The sequence below is a fragment of the Peromyscus eremicus genome, chromosome 2, assembly GCF_949786415.1.
Source record: "Peromyscus eremicus chromosome 2, PerEre_H2_v1, whole genome shotgun sequence".
Lineage (NCBI taxonomy): Eukaryota > Metazoa > Chordata > Mammalia > Rodentia > Cricetidae > Peromyscus > Peromyscus eremicus.
The window spans coordinates 3,853,371-3,874,534 of record NC_081417.1 but is presented as its reverse complement, the minus strand read 5'-3'; positions in this window follow the sequence as shown (position 1 = coordinate 3,874,534).

Below are 21,164 nucleotides of genomic sequence, written 5' to 3'. Positions count from 1 at the left end.
GGATATATGCATGCCAAGGTAAGTTATAATTAATATAGCACACTTGCTGATATTGGATAGCATTCTACACTTGTAAAAGAACCTGTCTGCCTTCTTCAGTTAACTTTCTTGGTGAATTTGGGTCACTATCTCCTTTTAAAATATCGCTTAAAGGTTTCAAATCACTGGTAGGTAGTTTCAAATAAGGCTGTAATCACTGAATGTCTCCTAATAATTTTTGAAAATCATTTAAAGTTTTTAACCCATCTTTTCTTATTTCTAATTTTTGAGGTTTCCATTCTTTAGGGTATAATATATGTCCTAGATATTGAAAAGGTGATTGTTGTTGCACTTTTTCTGGAGCAATAACTAACCCTGCACAAGTAAGACAGTGTTGAAGCTGTCCAAAGGTGTTAAGCAGTTTCTTCATTTTTATGTGCAAGCAAAATATTGTTCATATGATGAATGATATAAACCTGCTGAAATTGCTTTCTAACATTTTGGATAGCTTGAGCTACAAATTTCTGACACAGTGTTGGGCTATTAACCATTCCTTGGGATAATACCTTCCAATGGAATATTTTCATGGGTTCTTTAAAGTTAACTGGGGGAATGCTAAATGCAAATCTTTGACAGTCTTGAGGGGCTAAAGGAATGGTATAAAAACAATCTTTCAAATTCAAAATAATTTTGTAAGTATTTTCTGGTATGGCAGTAGAGATAGGCACTCCAGGCTGTAAAGCTCTCATTGGTTGTATGGTTTCATTAATCTTCCTCAAATCCTGTAATAATCTCCATTTCCCTGATTTCTTTTTTATTGGGAAAATTCCAAGGAGAATTAGAAGGTTCAATATGATTACCATCCAACTGTTCCTGTACTAAATGATAAATAGCTTGTATTTTTTTCTTCTGTTGGGGCCATTGATCTGTCTATACAGGCTGATCATATTGCCAAGTTATAGGTTGTGCATGGAGTGCAGGCTGCTCAATGACCCTTCCTAAAAATTTTCTAACCCATTCGTATTAGCTTTTTCTTTAGAGGGTAAAGATGATATTTCTATAAATTCCTGGACAGGAACTTCTTGCTTAGAGATGATTGGACTAGGGCTATATAAATATATTCCCATATAGCACGTAGCATTCTAGCCCCACAAATTTACAGGCAACTGAGGGATAATGCATGGCCAAAAAGTTCCTTCATGACCTTCCTCATCTTTCCAGCAGAGCTCATTGCTGCTCTGCTGAGGACACTGAGTTTGACCAATTCCTTTCAGTTGTGTAATAGCTTCCATTTTTGGCCACATAGAAGGCCACTGACTAGCAGATATAACTGATAAATCTGTGCCTGTATCTAAAAGACCTGAGAAACTTTTTGCATTTATAACTAAAGTGAGTTCTGGACATTGTGGACCTATAGCTTGTAGCCAATAAGTATCTGACAAACCAAACCCTGCTTCTCCTCTTTTATCTTTTTTGACTGGATTTTTTGTTTGTATCTGAGGAAGAAAATTAACTGTGTAAGTCTCTAGCCTGTCTTTATTACAGAAATTCCCTTGGGTGAATGAGTCATCACCTTACTTTCTCCCACATAATCAGTGTCAATTACCCCAGGAGCAATAAAGATCCCCTGCATGGTGGCACTACTTCTTCCCAATAATAACCCTACAGTGCCTTCTGGAAAAGGTCCATAAACACCATAGGGATGGTCTTCATCCCCATTTTCAGGGGTCAAAACCACATAGATGGAAGAGCTGAGATCTAATCTAGCACTACCTGGGCTTGCTCTATAAAGGTCATGAATATATTTCTTTGCTGGAAGATTAACTGCAGAGTTACCCCAAAGATCTATTTTGTCAGGGACTGGGGCATGGCTCCTCTATTCATTTCCCTGAAACTGATTCTCCTGTGTGTCCATCCTTGATAGACACCCATTAGTCCAATAGTTCTCGCTCTTGCATCTCAGGCATAACCCAGGTTCTTTATATGCCCTTAAGCTATTCCTCTTTCCAGGATACCTCTTAATATGATGTCCCATCTAACCACACCAAAAGCAACCTCCCAGGGGTTTAGCAGCTCTCCCTTATCCTGAGCTAGGATGTCTTTGTTAGTACAGAACATCCTCCTTGTAATGCTACAGCCACAACTATCCCTTGATTATATGATGTCCCTATATCTGAACAAAGCCAGATATAGTCAGAGATGTTTCCTTTCTTTCTAAAAGGGCATATTACAGCCTGGCATACTGCATTGGCATTCTCATAAGTGAGCTATTTAACAAGCAGAAGCCCAGCTTCTGAATCTCTAATTAACCAGCCTACTGTTTGCATTAGTTTGGAAACAAAATCTTGAAACTGTTCACCAGGCCCTTGCCTTATCTTAGATAGATCCTCTGTCTGTCTTCCAGACAGCAGAAGTCTATTCCAGGCTTTTTTTTAGCAGCTGCATTGACCTGAGCATATACACCTACATCAAAATTTAACTGTTGGACTGGCTCCTGAAAAGGGCCTTCTACAAAAAGCATATCAAAGGTATAGGGAATCTGCTGGACCTGATTTATCTCAGGTGTGGCCTGGCATTGCTCTATGAACTTGCTTTTCCACAGCAGCTAGTCTACATTTGATAGACAGGCTCTGGCCATTTCCTTCCAGTCATTTGGAGGCAGAGACTCCAACGAGTCTGGCTTTCTAGTAATATTGTTGTAAAAGCAGTCATTGGGGCCATACTGATTACATGCTGTTTTTAGCTCCTTGAGCTGTTTAAATGGGATTGGAACATGGATTTGCATGATATTTCCCTGAGTGTCTAGCTGTTCTATCACAGGGAACATCTGAAACCTTTCTAATTCTTTCCCTCAACTAGCTGCTTCCCATATGCTGGCCTGAAGAGGAGATAAAGCACTAACAGTGAGGGTTTGTAATGCTCCAGGGGGGGGGGTTTGTGTTAGGATAGTTGTTGCAGGTGATCTTTCCATACTAATAGATGCCTTCCCAAGGGAGTCTGATCTTGCCCTCACTGAAGAAAGATGAGTGCTTTTCTGAGAGGGAGAGACATGAAGAGCTTCCAGTTTTGCATAAATGAAATTACTAAACTTTTTAACCTTTTCAGTTCCTCTCTTGTCTCATCACAAGACTTCTGTACCCTTAAATCAATTTCACAGTCAAACAGAAACCAATTTTGATTGTACTGTGTTGTAATGGCATCTCCTGGCAGTGTGGAGGGTTTTGTTTCTTCTGCATCCACCTCAGGGAAAATTCCCCCCTGCATTTCCAAGCTTGATTCTAAGCTGTCTCAAACTAAAGTCCACAAGCCAAAAGCTTCTACAGGAATCTTTTCTGGCCCATTTTCTTCAAAATATTTTTTTCATTTCTGCCACTATTCTCTTCCAGTATTCTGCATTCAAAGTCCCATAATCAAAAACCAAAAACACAGTTTCTCCATAAACTCCAAAAATCTCCATGCTTGTTTTAATTCCACTTTAATCCCTCTATTGTTAATCTTTCTACAAGTGAATCTTCGAAGATTTGCTTACTATTTTCATGCTCCATTATAACACTAAAAAAATTCTAATCTTGTTCTAAATTTTTTCTTACACTATTTTCCTATAGCTAGAAATCAAGAAAGAGAGAGAAAGAAAGAAAGAAAACTAGACAGAAACAAATATACACTGCAGCCTGACTTTCCAACTTTGGCATTCTACCACCTAACTAGACTCCCGAGAATAAAACACCATTGCCCTTATTCTTCCATTCCTCATTGGCATGCCTCACACCTGCGATGCCCCCTTTCTCCTTTGCCATGTCTCTGGATCCCTTGTTCCTTGGCACCTTTTGTGGGAAACCAGCTCCCACTTTTCCTCCAAGGTACTCTTGAGGAGAAAGGGATAAGAGATTTAGATAAAAATATAGAGGTGTGAGAGACAAAGAGAAATGCAGGATAGCCTTAGGAGGGCCCAGATCTTTATCCACTGGCCCTTTCTGTCTCCTCTAAAGGGCTTTTTTATAGGAATTCCAAGGGGTAGAGCAAAGACCTCCCCCTAGCACAGCCAATTACAAACCTTTCCAATACCCTAGTTACCATGCACATCGTCAAGCAATCTTCTAATGTAGCCCTGCTTGGTGAAACAAGCTCAGATCTTACTAGGAAACCTTTGTGGGCCTCCACAACTCTTGAAAAAATTATTTGAATTCAATTATACATGCTGCTTATAATCAAAAGGACTTGACACTTGGCATAGAGTATTTTGACTGTGGTTTGACCTGTAGAAACAATGTGAGCTTAAAGCAACCAAATTAAAAATTTAAATAAATATCATTAGAATTCACAAAGCCAAACTATATAAAGCTTCAAGCTCATAGAACATTAATAATAAAAATAATAGTCTTTATAAGGAAACACATTTTTCCTCTTATATAGCTTTATATTTATACAAAAGAATGGTATAAATCACCAGAGATAAATCAAAATCACCAAATATAGTCTCTCTGTCTATATGGTAAGTATATATGGATTGTCCTAGTTAGGGCTACTATTGCTTTGTTGAAATATCATGACCAAAGAAACTTGAGAAGGAAAAGATTTATTTGGATTCCCTTTCCATATAACTGTCCACCAATGAAAAAAATCAGGACAGAAATTCAAACAGGGCAGGAACCTAGAGGTGGAAGCTGATGCAGAGGCCATGGAGGAATGCTACTTACTGGCTTGCTCCCCATGGCTTTCTCAGCCTGCTTTCTTATAGAACCCAGGACTACTAGCCCAGGGATGACACCACCTACAATGGGCAGAGCCCCCCACCCACATCTATCACTAATTACAAGGTGCCCTACAGGCTTGCCTACAGCCTGATCTTACAGAATTATTTTCTCAATTGAGGCTCCCCCTTCTCTGATGACTCTAATTGCATCAAGTTGACACAAAACTAAGCAGCACATGGATTAATACAGCTAGACTCTTAAGACATCATCAGTTTTATCTGAGTAGAAGTTTCTAAAGGACAAAGAAACTCCTCAGGCTTCTGGTATCAGCATAGGTGATACCACTGGTGCACCATGGCTAAATCTCTTTGGTGGCTGGTCCGGGATCCACCACCAGTACTGCTGGTGAAATTTTTCTTGGCTGATGCTTTCTCTGCTCAGCTCTTCTCTTTCAGCTTAATCTTTTTTCTTGCCATATAAGTTAGAAAACCCTATAGGTATGTTTAGCCCATCCCTATGTCAGATGGAATATTACACTGCTTGTCCAGGGAATATCCTGTAAGAATTGATGTTCCCATATCACAAGCAACTTTGTTGCTTCCAAGAGAGCTACCTAAGACTCTATTGAGGTGAGATGACTTTGAATGACACTTGGAGTAACATTATGTGACAGAAAAGCAAGGCATGTTGTTAAGGTCCCAGCTAGACTACAGCAGCTTTCAGCAAGCCCTGGAGGCAGAGAAGAAGGTTCAGCAAAGACATACACTGAAGCCATGCCGTGGTGGCATAAGCCTTTAATCTCAGCACTCGAGAGGCTAAGGCAGGTAGATCTCTGTGAGATTTAAGCCAGCCTAGTATACAGAGCAATTTTAAGGACAGCCAGGGCTACACAGAGAAAACCTATCTTGAAAAAAAAAAAAGATACACACTGAAAATACCTGAGAAACAAGATTCTGTTGCCTCAAGCAGATTTAAAAAAAATTATTAAGCAACCTCATGACTCATGACAGCACAAAATACCAACATTAACTGTGCTAGTGCCTTGTGCCTTTAGGAAAAAGGACTACAGAGTCAACAATAACTAAATAAGGTCTAATTTGTCCTTTCTCTGTAAAAAAGCTAGAATATGAAACTAAGCATCCTCTGCCTTTCTGCAACCTAGTACAAACACATAGGTGCATTCTGGAATATATTGACAACTCAGGATCCCTCATGCCACCCTACCAAACATAAATATCATCTGATGTTTAGTGACACCATCTGGCTACATCAAGGCCTTCTCCCCCGAAATTGAATTCAATAAGAATTAATTTTTTTTAAATGATAATGTGCTCAATAATTGCCTCATACAATTTTCCTTTTAATCTACTCCGCCACTGGATTCCCTCTTGAAACTGTTCTTCTCTGCTTTCTGCTTGCATAGGATCAATGCATAGCTATCAGTACATTGTTCTACGGCTCAAGAGGTCTTGGTCCTCAACTCAAAGGCTGGGATGGTAAAGGCAGCTGTGCTATAATGGGCTGCGATAGCCATTGCTATTGTAACAGCAGCTCAAGGAGAGCCTGTGCCAAGGTTTATATTCCCCAATTTAATCCACATTCTGCCCTACTTTTTAAAGGTTTGCTAATACCATGGCTCTTAGACACTCTGGGATAAAGAGGCTCTGCTATTTTTCATGATAATTTTGGAATCAGGCTTAACAATCTGCTGTATGGTTTTGAAATCTCAGGAATAATATCCTCTCTAACCAGATCACCAGTAAAGGAGAACTCTTTGACCTCTAAGGACAGACCTTCCAGGATCAGATAAGACAAGACTTTTGATGCCTGGATAGTCATGGTGTGTGCTCATGTTCAGCAGCAAAGTAATTCCAGAAAATGAACCTTCATCCTTCTTAAAACCTTAATATTAAGAGATCAATTCTCAGCAAGGCAATTTCAGACAGAATGGAAAGATGGAAATTATGGGGAGTTATAGCAAAGGGAAGGAGCCTCTCACTACAGTATCTCGTTAAAACCTCTATCAGGAGTTCTAGTCCAATTAACCCTCACTGCAAAGACTGCCTACACAGACAGTATTCCTTTTACACGGAGAAATATCTCAAATAAGAACATTCAAATAGCTTAGTGTGTCGGTGCAGTTCTTTAATCCCAGCACTCAGGAGGCAAAGGCAGGCAGATCTCTGTGAGTTCAAGGCAAGCCAGCTTTGTCTACATGATGTAACAGCAAGTTCTAGGCCAGCCAAGGATACAGGATGAGACCTTGAGTCAAAAAAAATTAAAATAGAGGTTAGAGAGATGAGTCAGTGGATAAAATTGCCTGCCACGCAAGCATGAGGCTCTGAGTTTGAATCTCCAGAATCCACAAAAGAGTAGATGTGTATAATGAGCATCTACAGGACAGCACACAACTGCAGCTATACAGCTTGCTCCTTTCTGCTGTATCACTATGCTTCTCTGAATTGTGCAGCTCCCCTATCGCACTCCCTTTGTGAGTCCTAGTGCTTTTCCACTCTGTGTTTGGAATGGAGTCTCCTCTTTGTGATCCTGACTCCTCTCATTTGCCACACCATATGGGTATAGTATCTCGTCTGCCCTCTAATCTACTTCTCATATCATCCCTGGAGCTTAGACTTTATTTATGAGGTTTATTGTGTGAAAGAGATGTACTCTGAATTACCAATATTTTAACTATGGGGCTAGAGAGATGGCTCAGCAGTTCATGGCAGGTTTTGCTCTTTCAGCAGTCCTCTGTAGCTCCATCTAATAGGATGGCCTATGCAGACCTTTGCAGATACACTGGATATACACATGTAAACATATACTCATAAATCAAAATAAATAATCTTTAAAAAAATTATAAGTACAGCATTTTTTTTTACCCAAAGACTTCTTCCTAAATATTCAAATTTGGTGGTATGGAAAAGGGATAGCTTTATGAAACTGAAATGTTCCTGTGTTTTTAATTAACATCCAATAATTTTTATTTCCTCAAACATAGAAGCAGATTTGTAGCATTATGGACAGCATGTCTGCTTTGTGGCTTCCTATAACTCGAATATCTGTAGTATTCCCAAACTGAAACCACTTCTTTGCAGTGTCTCTGGAAAGCACTCTCATTTTCTCCTTTCTCCTCATTAATGAGATCTTGAAGTTTAAAGGTCTAATGCCTTTACCCTTTATTAAACACTAAAACACCCTTTATGGAATGCTGAATTAGAACCTAATTATGCTTTTTAGAAATTCATGTTTTCTATGAACCTATTAAATAATTAAATATTCTCACAGCTTTAATCACCTTCTACTAAAACAAAAGAGACAATAAAAAAGATCTTCAAAAATATCAGTAAAAGCCCAATTAGTGTTACGTTTGTTAGACCTGGTGTTACTCCTGCAGTCTCAGGCTGAGGAAGGAGGATCAGAAGTCAGAGGCCAGCATTTTAAATGTTCCACTATTCCTCCACATTCATTGTTTTCAGTCTTAGTTTCCTATCTTTGGAATTCTTCACTTATTTTTTATCTTTGCTGAAAACTCCTTCTTCTGTAAGACTGTGTTACCGAAATAGCTTTCTGCCATGGTTTCAAGGTGCATCCAATGCGCTAAAATAATTCTACAGCTCTGCTGTCCGAATGCCACCTTTCTGACCTCAAAATAATCCTCTCATTGAATCAATTATGAACTTACCCAAGACGTTTTAAAGAGCTGGAATACTGGCCACCCCCTTCTTTCTCTCTATTATTCTCATAGGGTTTAAGGTTTCTTCTCTGATCTGTTAAGACAAGGCCATCATCCTCCTAAGCATAGGTCACATTCAGTCTCATTTCTCTAACCATCACTTAGCAAGTCACCTCTTCATGAAGAATCAGGTCAAGCTGTGCTCTCCTCAAGTCCTCTGTGGTCATTATAAACAGTGTGACCCTTTTAGACCCTTGAACCTCATTTACATATTAGTTCACACAATTATTCACTAAATTATTCTTTCATTCCAATTTTAACGTTAGCTTATCTTTTTATCCCATGTGTTCTCAGACACAAACTTCTTCCTTAACATATAAGCATGCAATGAAAATGTAAACTTTCTATGTAAGAACAACAAATTATAAAATTGTGTAACAAAAATGTCCCTGTCTATAATATCAGAGCAACAGTATACATAGGTATCTCTAGAAATTTATAACAAAGAAAGCTGGAAATGTGAGAATGTGCTGTTGTTGTAGGAGTTTCTTTATTTTAGGAAGTTACAATCCCAGGTTAATCTATGAGTGTAAAATACCTACCATTTCCCCTTCTTTTGGCAAGTAATTTCTAGTTTATTGAAAAAAATAAATGCAAGAATTTCTTAAATATTTTAGAAAAATATACAACTGATTAACTTATCACAGCAAAAAATTAAGAATTTTATAAGTATTTAATAATTAAATGAGTATAATTCTGCTAGAAGACATGGCACACACCTTTAATCCCAGCATTCTGGAGACAGAGGCAGGTGGATCTCTGAGTTTAAGGCCAGCCTGGTCTAGGTTCCAGGACACCCAGGGCTACATGCTGGAGATGTCTTTCTGTAGGCTATGAATGTGTTGCTCTGATTGGTTAATAAATAAAGTGCTGATTGACCAGTAGCCAGGAAGGAAGTATAGGCGGGACAAAGGGAGAGGAGAATTCTGGGAAGAGGAAGGCTCAGTAAGGAGTCACCAGCCAGACACAGAGGAAGCAAGATGTAAAGTACCAGTAAGCCATAAGCCACATGGTAGCTTATAGATTAATAGAAATGAGTTAATTTAAGATATAAGAACTAGATAGCAAGAAGCCTGCAACGGCCACACAGTTTATAAGTAATATAAGTCTCTGTGTGTTTACAGTCTGAGTGGCTGCAGGAGCTGGGTGGACACAGGAAAACTCCAGCTACAAATGGTGCCCAACGTGGGGCATGAACCAATGACCCTGAGATTAAGAGTATCATGCTCTACCGACTGAGGTAGCCAGGCTCTTCTGATATGGGACAGAAGAATCTCTCAACCTTTTCTTTTAGCAATATGCTTGGGTTTATGTAGATGAATTTCTAAACAGTCTTATTAAATAAGAAACATAGAGCCAAATACAGAGGTAATAGCCAAGGAGATCAGAGAACTAGCGAAGAGCCATGTCTAACTTGTCTTACCACCTTGCCGCCATCACTTCCCCAGAGAGAGCGTCTTCATGTGTGACTTGTGTTTTTATTGCTTTCCTGTTCTGCCTTCTCATTGGCTTTAAGGCCAGCCACATGACTTACTCATCACTGCCTGTCTATACAGACCTCCAGGTCTCTATGGTTGGTACTAGGATTAAAGGCTCATGTCATCACACTTGGCTGTGTCCTTGAACACACAGAGACTCTGCCTGCTATGTGATTGGATTAAGGGCATGGGCTACCACTGCCTGACTTCTGTTTATGGCTTGCTGACCTCTGATCTCCAGGTAAACTTTATTTATTAACATACAAATAAAATCACATTTCAGCACAATTAAAATATCAACACAGCTACATGTAGAAATCCTCATCAAAAATCCAAAAATTAAATAAATAAGTCTTTCTTTTTTTTTAAAAAAAAAAAAAGAGTGTAGTAGTCTTATTTAAGCAGAGTGACACACATGTAGTCACAACATTCAGAAAGCTGAGGCAGGGAAATCTTGCCTGAGCTCTGTAGCGCATTTCAAATCAGCCTGAGTTACACTGTAAGATTCTGACTCCAAAAGCCAAAACCTAAGGATGGATACAATGGTAGAACACTTGCTTAGCATGTGCAAGGACTTGGGTTCAATCCTCATAACAGTAAGGAATAAGTATTATTACCTAATATAATTTAACATAAACAAATGTCAGATATATTAAAATCAGATTAAGTGACAAAAAATAAAACTAATACCTCTACTTTCTGATTTTTTTGGAAATAGTAAAACGTTTGGTTATGTTTGCATGCTTACTTAGTACAATAGTAATAGTTAAGTACACTATAATGCACATATTATGCCATACTATTTAGACACTACAAAGAACAGGTAGACTTATTTGCAACAGAATAGATAGATTCATATGCATGGAAAAAGCAAGTAAGACAGGAAGACCTATATCCAAATATCATTTGTGGTTTTTAAATTTAATGCATGGATGTGTGTAAATACACCAAGATTCTAGGAACTAAGCAGGGAGTGCACAGGTGAGTGAATGTGCAACCAGGGAACAGAAGAGAAAAGTCAGTTCTGATAGATCAGCAGAGCTTGCTGTGTAAAGATGGCAGCATGAGTTCAATCCCTGGAGCCCACATCCAGATAGAAAGAAAACCAACTCCACAAAGTTGTCCTCTGACCTCCACACAGACACTGTGGCACATGTACCCCTGCCCCTATACACATCAGGCACACACACTATAGTAAAGATTTAAATAAATAAATTGATGACCTGTATAATAAAAAGAAATATGTTTAATTATTTCTTGCCAATAGAAACCTAAATAATTGTCCAAAAATGAAAACATATGACATAGTACATTACAGACACAATCAAGGAACTTGAGATAAAAAGATGTTTTAATAAGCAAAATGAGTGAAATTTTAGTAAGCTTCTTTGATGCAAGTTCCTTAGTTTGGGAGACATAAGATAGATGTTGGCATGTGTAGCTAGAGTTTTCCTGCCTGGCCCACAGTCAGGACAAATCTCTCTCACCTGCCAGTCCCACAGCCACTCAGACCCGACCAAGTAAACACAGAGACTTATATTGGTTACAAACTGTATGGTCGTGGCAGGCTTCTTGCTAACTTTTCTTACAGCTTAAATTAATCCATTTCTATAAATCTATACATTGCCACATGGCTCGTGGCTTACCGGTACTTTACATCTTCCTTGTCCTGACAGCGGCTGGCAGTGTCTCTCTGACTCAGCCTTCCACTTCCCAGCTTTATTCTCCTCCTTGTCCCGCCTATACTTCCTGCCTAGCCACTGGCCAATCAGTGATTTATTCATTGACCAATCAGCAACACACTTGACATACAGACCATCCCACAGCAGGCATGACTTCAATGATGGAGGTGCCACTACTGAGTGTGTTAGATGCTTGTCTTGTTGCTTTGAAAAAGCCACTTGAGGAAGGAAGGGTTTATCTCAGCTTACTTTCCATCTTGGAAGAGAAGGTATGGCAGTGGGCAAGTGTGGCAACTGGTCATGTTGCCTCTGTAGTCAAGAAGAAGACAGCAATGACTGTTCACACTCAACTCACCCTCTACTTTCTGTTCAGTGTGATGACCCCAGCCCATGGAAGTGTTTTGTCTACATTTAGGGTAGATCTTCCCACCTCAACTAATCTAATCTAGAATATCTCCCACAGATACATCCAGAGATTTGTCTTCAAAGTGATTCTGGATCCTGTGGAGATGACAATCAGTATTGACAACAACATTGAACATGTTTCCCTGACCAAAGTATCTTGCCTGAATTTAACAGTTTTAAAGAATGTTAAATTTGGGCCAGTGAGATGGCTCAGTAGGTGAAGTACTTACCACAAAGCCTAATGACCTGAATGCATTCCCTGGACCCACACAGTGGAAGGAGAGAACCACCCTCAGTGAGCTGTTCTCTGACCTACACATATGCATACATGTACACAGACACACAGCAAATAAATCTTACTGGGGGTGAAAGTGAAACAAGGTCTCACTATGTAGCTCTGACTGGATGGAACTCACTAAGTAGACCAGACAGGACTCAAGCTCACTGAGATATATATATATATCGCTAGGAAAAGAGGTATGTTCCAACTCCCCTGGCCTAAGTATGTGAAATTTTAAAAAAACAATGTTAAACTTGATTATGGGCATATGTGAACATGAAACACATGAGATATGAGAGAAGGGACAGAATATGAAGGAATTTCATTTGATAGTTGCAGAGATAGCCCAACAGTCAAGAGCACAAGTAGTGAGTTCTGCCCCCAGCACCACATCTGATGGCTCACAATTGCCTGTAACTCCAGCCCCAGGCAATCTTCCACCTTCTTCTGGATTCCTTGGGCACAGCACTTATGTGCATACACACACAAAAACACACACACACAGAATCATGATTCAAAATTGAAAATTTTAAGAAGCCCTTTCATTTGAGTCTTTAGAAAGCTTTAGATTAAAGTACCTAGGAATAAATTCTCCTTTATAACTTCTTAGTTGGAAATTTGCCTGTATATAACAGAAATTTCATATTGGTATCATCATCTTTTATAAAGAACACTCAAAGGTGACACTATTTTCTTAGAAGTGATGGTATCACTAAATACACAATTTTTTTTAGATTTATTTTTATCATGTTTAGTTCTGCATGTGAGTATTTACATGTGAGTGCAGGTACTCCAGGAGACCAGAGGCATCAAATCTCCCTAGACTTAGAGATCTAGTCAATGGTGAGCTGCTGGACACAGGTGCTGGGAGCCAAACTCAGGTCCTAAATCGGTGTTCCTGGCTTAGGTCACTCAAAATGTCTCCAGAATATGCTATCTCCTGTTTACTTTAATATAAAAGCTGTGTGATTTGTATCAACAATCCTCATGTGCAATCCTAGTGACTGTAGAGTGACAAGGACCAAGGAAAAACATCCTGCCCCGACGATACCCCAGGACCAGGGCTTGAAATCCCACCAGTGCCTGAGCTTGCCCCAGATCAGGTTGCAGAATCCCATCAATCCCTGAGCACAGAATCCCACCAATTCCTGAGGTCCCTAAGCATGAAATCCCACCAATACCTGATCTTGCCTCAGAATCAGGCTACAAAAACAAAACAAAACAACAATAACAACAAAAAAATCCCAAGACACCTTGGTAACACCCACCCCCAAAAACCCTATATAAGCTCTGTACTCTGTTCAGTTTGCTACTACTTCTTACCCTGAAGGCAGCCACCCTCCTGGATTCTTTTTTCCCAATAAATATTTTGTGTGAAGTTTGTTGTGCTGTGTGACACTTTCAGTGGAGCAGAGTCCAGCTGTAACAACTTTCCCAGAAGCCAGAGCAGAGCAAAGCAGAACTGTAACACTTTCACTGGGGAAGCTTTCCCCTACTCAGGCAGAGCTGTAACAAACACTTCTCTAGAGCAGAGTAGAGCAGAGCTGTAACAACTTCACTGGGGAAACCCTCCCCTGCTGGAGCAAAGTTGTTCCACTTGCATTGGGACTCTTTCCCTGGAGCAGAGCTGTAAGCTGCTAGCTTGCATAGACTTTGTGGTATTCCTTGGTTCCTGACTACCAGAATACCTTTTCATTTGAGTTGCAGTGCTGAGAGTGACCCACTGTTGTGTATTACCAGGTTGCACCCCTGAAGCCACCCTATAATCTCATTTATTGAAAAATAAGGTTATTAGAAATCCTTTGAGGGTTGGGGAGATGGTTCTGTGGGAAAGGCGTTTGCTGATGAACCGTATGACCTGAGTTTAATCCCCAAAACCCACATAGTGAAAGGAAACAACCATTTCCTGCAGATTGTTCTCTGATTTCCAAAGATGTGCTGTGTCATGTGCACACACACACACACACAATTTTTTTAGATAAAATAAACCCTTTAAGATGTAACTTGAGAACCACCAAAAGCATATCTGGGTGCTGATAAGACACTTGAATCCAGTAGTTGGTCAGTCCACAAGGCTGAAAGTCTCAGCTGGTCTTCAGTAGATGCTGGAATCTGAAGGACTAGGCTCTAATTCCAGTGAAGGAATGGATGTGCTAACAAGCAAGCAAAGAGCAAAAGCTTTCTTCTTCTATGTCCTTATATAGACTTCCAGGAGAAGGTATGGTCCATAATAAAGGTTTGTCTTCCAGCCTCAATTTTTGAATTAAAGGTGTGTGTCTTCCTGCCTCAAGATCCATATCAAAGATGTGTGTTTTTCTGCCTCAAAGGTCTGGACTAGAAGTAACCTTTTGTTGCATGGTTCTGACTTCCATTGTAGAGGGGGCAGACCTGGTAGTGCAAAAGGAGTCAGTGAAGTAATAGTGGAAACATCAAGAAGTTGTCTGAAGAGCTCCAGAGAGAAGCCAGGAACAGAGTAGAGGCACCAGAGATGATAAAGGACAGTGGTGAGGAAGGCTGTGAAGCACTGAGGACAGGGGGCAGGAGGTCATAGTCATTAGAAGAGTACCAGGGAGCTGGCAACCCTAAAGGTTGAAGGTCTGAACACCCACAGGCCAAGAACACTAGGTTCAAAGTCTTGACTTCAAAGGCTCCAACACTGTGACCATATGCCTTTGACACAAAGGTCTAGTCTAGCCACTGCTTGTGAGCTTGGAATTTCTGAGTATAGCAAAAGAATTTCAACCATCTGACTGGTAAAAGACACAGTTTGCTAGTACTTTGTTTTGATTTTGGTTTGGATTGCTATTTCATTTTATATTTTATTTTATTTTTGATATAGGGTCTTACAGCCTGGTCTGACCTTGAACTTCTGAACCTCCTGCCTATATCTCCCAAGTGCTAGGATTGTAGGACTTTATCACCACAAGGGATCAAGGCCAGGAGTTTGCATAAGCTAGGAATGGACTTTACTAACTGAAAACTCTCTGTGTCACCTAGAAGAACACAAAACAAATTGAAAGTACTTGGCAAGGTGATTCTTAAAAAAAAAAAAAAAAAAAAAAAAAACAAAGGATGGGCCAGCACATAAATTGGGCTAGCAAGCACACTGGGGCAGAAAGTATGCTTGGTTTTTATTCTAACATAGGTGCTGAATGAAGGAAAGGATGTGAAGACTAAAGTTATGTCTTAAGTTTTTATTACTGTGCTTAAGAGACTGATAAAACACAAATGCCCCACTTGCCCAAGGGCCAGATAACTTCCTGAAATGCTGGGAGCTGTTGCTCATATCAGATAACAAGCCATGTGTTTTCACTTTTGTAAACAAGGTTGGCTGCCCCAACTGCACGGGATGTGTTTGATTACAAGTAGGCAGTAGGTATGTAGGCAGGATGTGTGCTTGCCTCCAGTTAGATGAAGGCAGAAAGTGAGTAGCCTTGTGGGTTTTGCCTTTATAAGCCATGGACTAACATATCTCAAAGCCATTCTCTGGGAATCCCAGGTATGGACCTGGTCAGTGACCATCGCCCTGGCCAATATTTAATAAAGCTTACTTTAAATTTGCCTCAATATTTGTGGTAGTGGTCTTATTCTTGCCTGGTGGGATTAACAAGGGGAAGGAATTGGCCTCTTCAGACCATCAAGTTCCGGAAATGAAAGGGGATGCTTCAGGTAATACAATAGTTTTACCAGGTGAGGAAGATTAAAAGATTGCATGAAAGATTTAAAGGAAAAGGGAATGTGTGGGTTAGTCAGTGATAGAAAACAAAACAACCCATTTCTTTCAGACTGAACTGAAAATATAGATTTAGAAGGGACCAGTGCAGACACCACTCCCCCAATATCCATGGCTTCACTATTGATTGTTTCAGTTACTATGCTGTCAACCATGATCTAGATTCTAGATTACTCATGATCTAAACATAGCCTAAACTCAGTGGTTCTCAGCCTGTGGGTCTCAACCCCCAAAGGGGTTGTCTTAGTTAAGGTTTCTATTGCTGTGAAGTGACACCATGACCATGGCAATTCTTATAAGGGAAAAACATTTAATTGGGGCTGCCTTACATTTTCAGAGGTTTAGTTCATTATCATCATAGTGGGACGTGGCAGCATACAAGCAGACATGGTTCTAGAGAAGGAGAGTTCTACATTTTGATCCACAGGCAGCAGAAGGAGAGACTGTGTACTGGGCATAGCTTAAGCATATATGATATTTCAAAGCCTGCCTCCACAGTGACACACTTCCTCCAACAAAGCCAGACCTCCTAACAGTGTCACTTTTTATGGGCCAAGCATTCAAACGTATGGAAGGTATACCTATTCAAACCACTGCAGGGGTCAAATGATCTTTTTTCAGGAGTCAGCTAAGACCATCGGAAAACACAGATATTTACATTACACACACCTTTAATCCCAGCACTTGGGAGGCAGGGGCAGGTGAATCTCTGTGAGTTCAAGGCCAGCCTGGACTACAGAGGGAGTTGCAGGAAAGGCACAAAACTACACAGAGAAACCCTGTTTTGAAAAACAAACAAACAAAAAACAAAAACAATTCATAACAGTAGAAAAATTGCAGTTATGAACTAGCAAAAAAAAGTTTATGGTTTGGGGTCACCACAACATGAAGGAACTGTATTCAAGGTTCACAGGACTAGGAAGGTTGAGAACCACTGCTCTAGAATATTAAATAGAAAATTCCAGAAATAAGCAATTTGCACATTTTGAATTTGCTGCACCGAAGTCTGGCACTGATCTACTCTGTCTTTTCCAGGTTGTGCATCTTCCCTTGTCCAGCATATTTAAGTCATGTGCAGTACCTGCTCTTAGGTATCTTGACTGTGATGTATTACGGTATTCAGTTCAAATAACCAACAATTTCAAAATGGTCCCAAAGTACAAGAGTTTCAATGCTGGCAATTTTAGTACAGTGTACTAGTGTGGTTATGCTATTTTATTAGTAATTGTTGCTTGTTAAACTCCTAGCTGAATTTTGTCAAGCACAGGATAAAATGATACAGGATTTGGATCCCTGCAGGGTTCTAAGCATCCACTGAAGATCTTAGCATATATTCTGAACAGATAACAGAGCACCATTCTACTCCATGTCTAAAGTCTGCAAGCCAGAGTGTTAGAAGGGAAGAGAGACAAGAAGAGACAGAGGAGAGAAGAGAGAAAGGAAACAGGCCCACTGGAAACCTAGGTTACACAAGGCTTAGAGGAGAGGAAGTCCATTTTTGTGCTCCATCAGGGCAGGGCAGGGGCAAGGGTCACTTCCAAGTGGTTAAAGAAAGTGCCACCATTGCCCAGCAGGACTGTGGTTTTTATGTCAATAACAGATTCATATAAAATATTACAAAAAAAAGAATTCAGTCGGGCAGTGGTGTCACATGCCTTTAATCCCAGCACTCAGGAGGCAGAACCTGGTGGATCTCTGTGAATTCGAGGCCAGCCTGGTCTACAGAGCGAGATCCAAGACAGGCACCAAAACAACACAGAGAAACCCTCGAAAAACCAAACAAACAAACAAACAAAAACCACAGCCCTTGTCTTAAAAGAGATAAAGCATAATTTATTCTGGAGCAATATTGAGTGACAATGCCCATGTATACAGATTTAGTTCACTCCAAAACTCCGTGTTTCAATGTGAAAGCAGTTTCAACATTTTACAGAACAAAAAAGTCATAAATCAAGGCAGCTTAAAATGCATTGTTAGGTGCAGCAGAGAGCTCATTACAGCAAGATGTGAGAAGCTTTTCTATAGGTCCAAGATGCTATCTGATGACAGTCTCAGCTGTCAGATTGGTGGAAGCTATTGGTCTGCTAAGTTAATAGATTTCAACACTTTTCACCTACTATCAACAGATATGAGTTCTGACACAGAGGTGGGCAAGGGGTAGCTATTCAGGGTGCTAAAGTTAGCCCAAGATAAGGCAGCCTCTGGACCTGTAGCATCCCAACCTCTTCATATCACTGTAGCTTTAATCAGTCAGTCGTTGCAGACCCCTGCTTCTTTCCAGGAATTCTTGTTCACACTGTGTTGGTAATAGATCAGAGGAACATGTATCACAGTGTTCTCAACTAACCTGAAGGAGTGCTGGGCATGGGGCGATGGACCTGTAATGCCGGCACTCTAGGAGGCCGAAGCACGAGAGTCTTTAAATTTCAGGCCAGCCTGGACTGTGAGACAAAGACTGAGTTTCAAAAAATATAAAATAGAGCACTTCAGGGAGAAAGTATTCTTACATAAATAAAAAAACACAATCTTTGGACAGCAGATGGCCCAGTGACTAAAGGTGCTTGCTGTCAAGTCTGATGACCTGAGTTTGATCATCAGGACACTAGTGGTAAAAGGAGAAAACCTAGTCTCACAAATTGTCCTTTGACTTCCACATGAACATTATGACATGTGTGCACATGCACACATACACACGCACACACACACACACACACACACACAAATAATACAATAAAAGAAATGAACCTCTTATAAAAAGTTAATTTTTTTCTTAAAAAAAATAAACTCATAGCCAGTATCCTAAGCCAGAAGAAAGAGCAGTTGGCAGAAGAGAAGCCCTGAATGATTCCCAAGCTCAGTAAATAGCAATGCCCAAAGGCAGCATACTTCAGAGAAGGTTGACTACAGATCCCCAAGTCTGTATTTCTGCTTGCATTTGCTGCCAACAACTGTCTGAACTTTGGCAGGCTTTTGGCCCCTCTCAGCGTCTACTTCTTCATGCATAAAATTAGGACATAAAAACAGAACCCCTAGGTTTACATCACCATAATTTTATTCTAGCTTAATAGCACCATTGTCATTCAGAGCAATCTTAGTGAATTCTATTCTCGTATATGCTTTTTAAGCACAGAATATCTTTATCTTCAACATTACTGATAGCTTTATGTCCTGGGTCACTTATTCCCTCTGCAGCCCTAAATGGTTTAGTTTGTTCTTCAAACAAAAGGGATGTAAATATAATATTTCAAGACTTGTCTGTTGATGTAGTAGGACTGAAGAAAAAATCTGATCAAAATGAAACAAAGCCATGTTGCAGAAGAGAGTTGTTGAAGCAGCCAGGTGGAGGGAGAGTGGAGTGAGGGAGGGAAAACAGAGGGAGGATGAGTGGGGATCTAGCTTGCTTTTCAGAAATATTGAAATGAAGATACATAGATTATACTGTGCATCTGCTTTCCACATAAAATACCATAAAAATAATATAAAACAAATGAGGAAATCAGTACTCTAGCACCACAAAAATCTAAAGAAAGAAGAATGTTCTAATTAAAATAAATACTTATTAGAAAAGGAAATAACAGCACTTTACCTAGCTCCACCCCCCCCCCACCTTTTTCATTTGGCATTTTGTGTTGAGGTGTTGCTCTGTGACATCAGCTGGCTGCAAAATCGAAATCCTCCTGCCTCTACCTCCCAAGTAGTAGAATGTGTGGTGTGTATACTTCTGTGACAGCTTTGTGCAGTGCTGAGGCTTAAACCCAGGGCTTCACGTGTGTTACTCAAGCTATTCTACCAAATGAGCCACATTCCCAGTCCTGTCATATAATTTTTAACTATACAATGTGTTTTATAAAATAGCTTTTCAGGATTAACTTGTCCATGCCCACTGCTCACCAGGCAATGACAGTAGTTTAGACACCAGCAACAAATACAGGACAGGTAGATGGGCTTCAGTCCCCCAGTCGCTATAGCCAGAAAACTTGGCTAGATCTGTACTCTGTGAAAACTGCAGTGATTCCTGACCCACAGAGAATATGTTCTCAAAGGTGATATAGAGTCAGGTGTGTTTATAAATACTTCTAGTCCCAGCACTTGGACAATGGAAATAGAAGGTCATCCCTGGCTTCATAATGATTTGGAAGCCACTCAAGACACACAAAATTCTGGATCAAAACAAAACAAAAACCAAGAGTGCTATAGAGACGTTTATCCACAGGTAGGTTTCAGGGAACCAAAAGGGTTAGGATGAAAATTCTGAAATGTCTCAGTGGATATTGTGACATTCACATTTGGTAGATAATCATTCTACATGGTAAGATTTTAAGATTCAACAGGAAGATAATCTTCAAAGGAACAAAAAGAATGGAGACAAATATGAGAAGTAATGGCAATGGCTAAGCTCCCATTTTGAATGGTATCCAAATAGCATAGACTAGAATTCAGCTTGTACAGCTTGGAGACAAACTAGAGACCTGCTGTTGTGGCTTCCTGGTATCCTGTCAAGGAGCCCATCATACTCAAAGTGAGAATGCCTCTTGGTCCTTCCTGCCATGTGAGCTGTAACTCACAGTTTTAAATGCACCCTAGGCACAATCATTTACAGCCTATCCACTGAAGAAATCCTTCCAGAAGGTAATCTTGTCTTAGTCAGTGTTCTATTGCTATGATAATAGCAAGTCTAACAAAGGAAAGCATTTTATTGGGGCTGGCTTACAGTTCAGAGGTTTAGTCCATTGTCATCAATGGCAGGAGGCATGATAGCATGCAGCCAGACATGGTACTGAAATAGTAGCTGAGAGTCCTACATTTGGATCAGCAGGCAGCAGGAAGATTGAGACAATGGGCCTGACTTGAGCTTTTGAAACTCAAGGCCCATCCCCAGTGAGACACTTCCTCCAACAAAGGTCACACATACTGCAACAAGGCCACATCTCCTAATCTCTCTCAAGTAGTGCCACTGCCTGATGACTAAGCATTCAAATCTATGAGCCTGGAGGTGGCAGTTCTTATTCAAACCACCACATTCCATTCCCTATCCCCATAGGATTATATCTATATCATAACACAAAAATGCATTCAGCTGAACTTCAAAAGTCCCAAAAAATTACAACAGTCTCAACACCATTTAAAAGTTCTAAAGCCCAAAGTTCAAAGTCTTTTCTAAGACTCATGGCAATCTC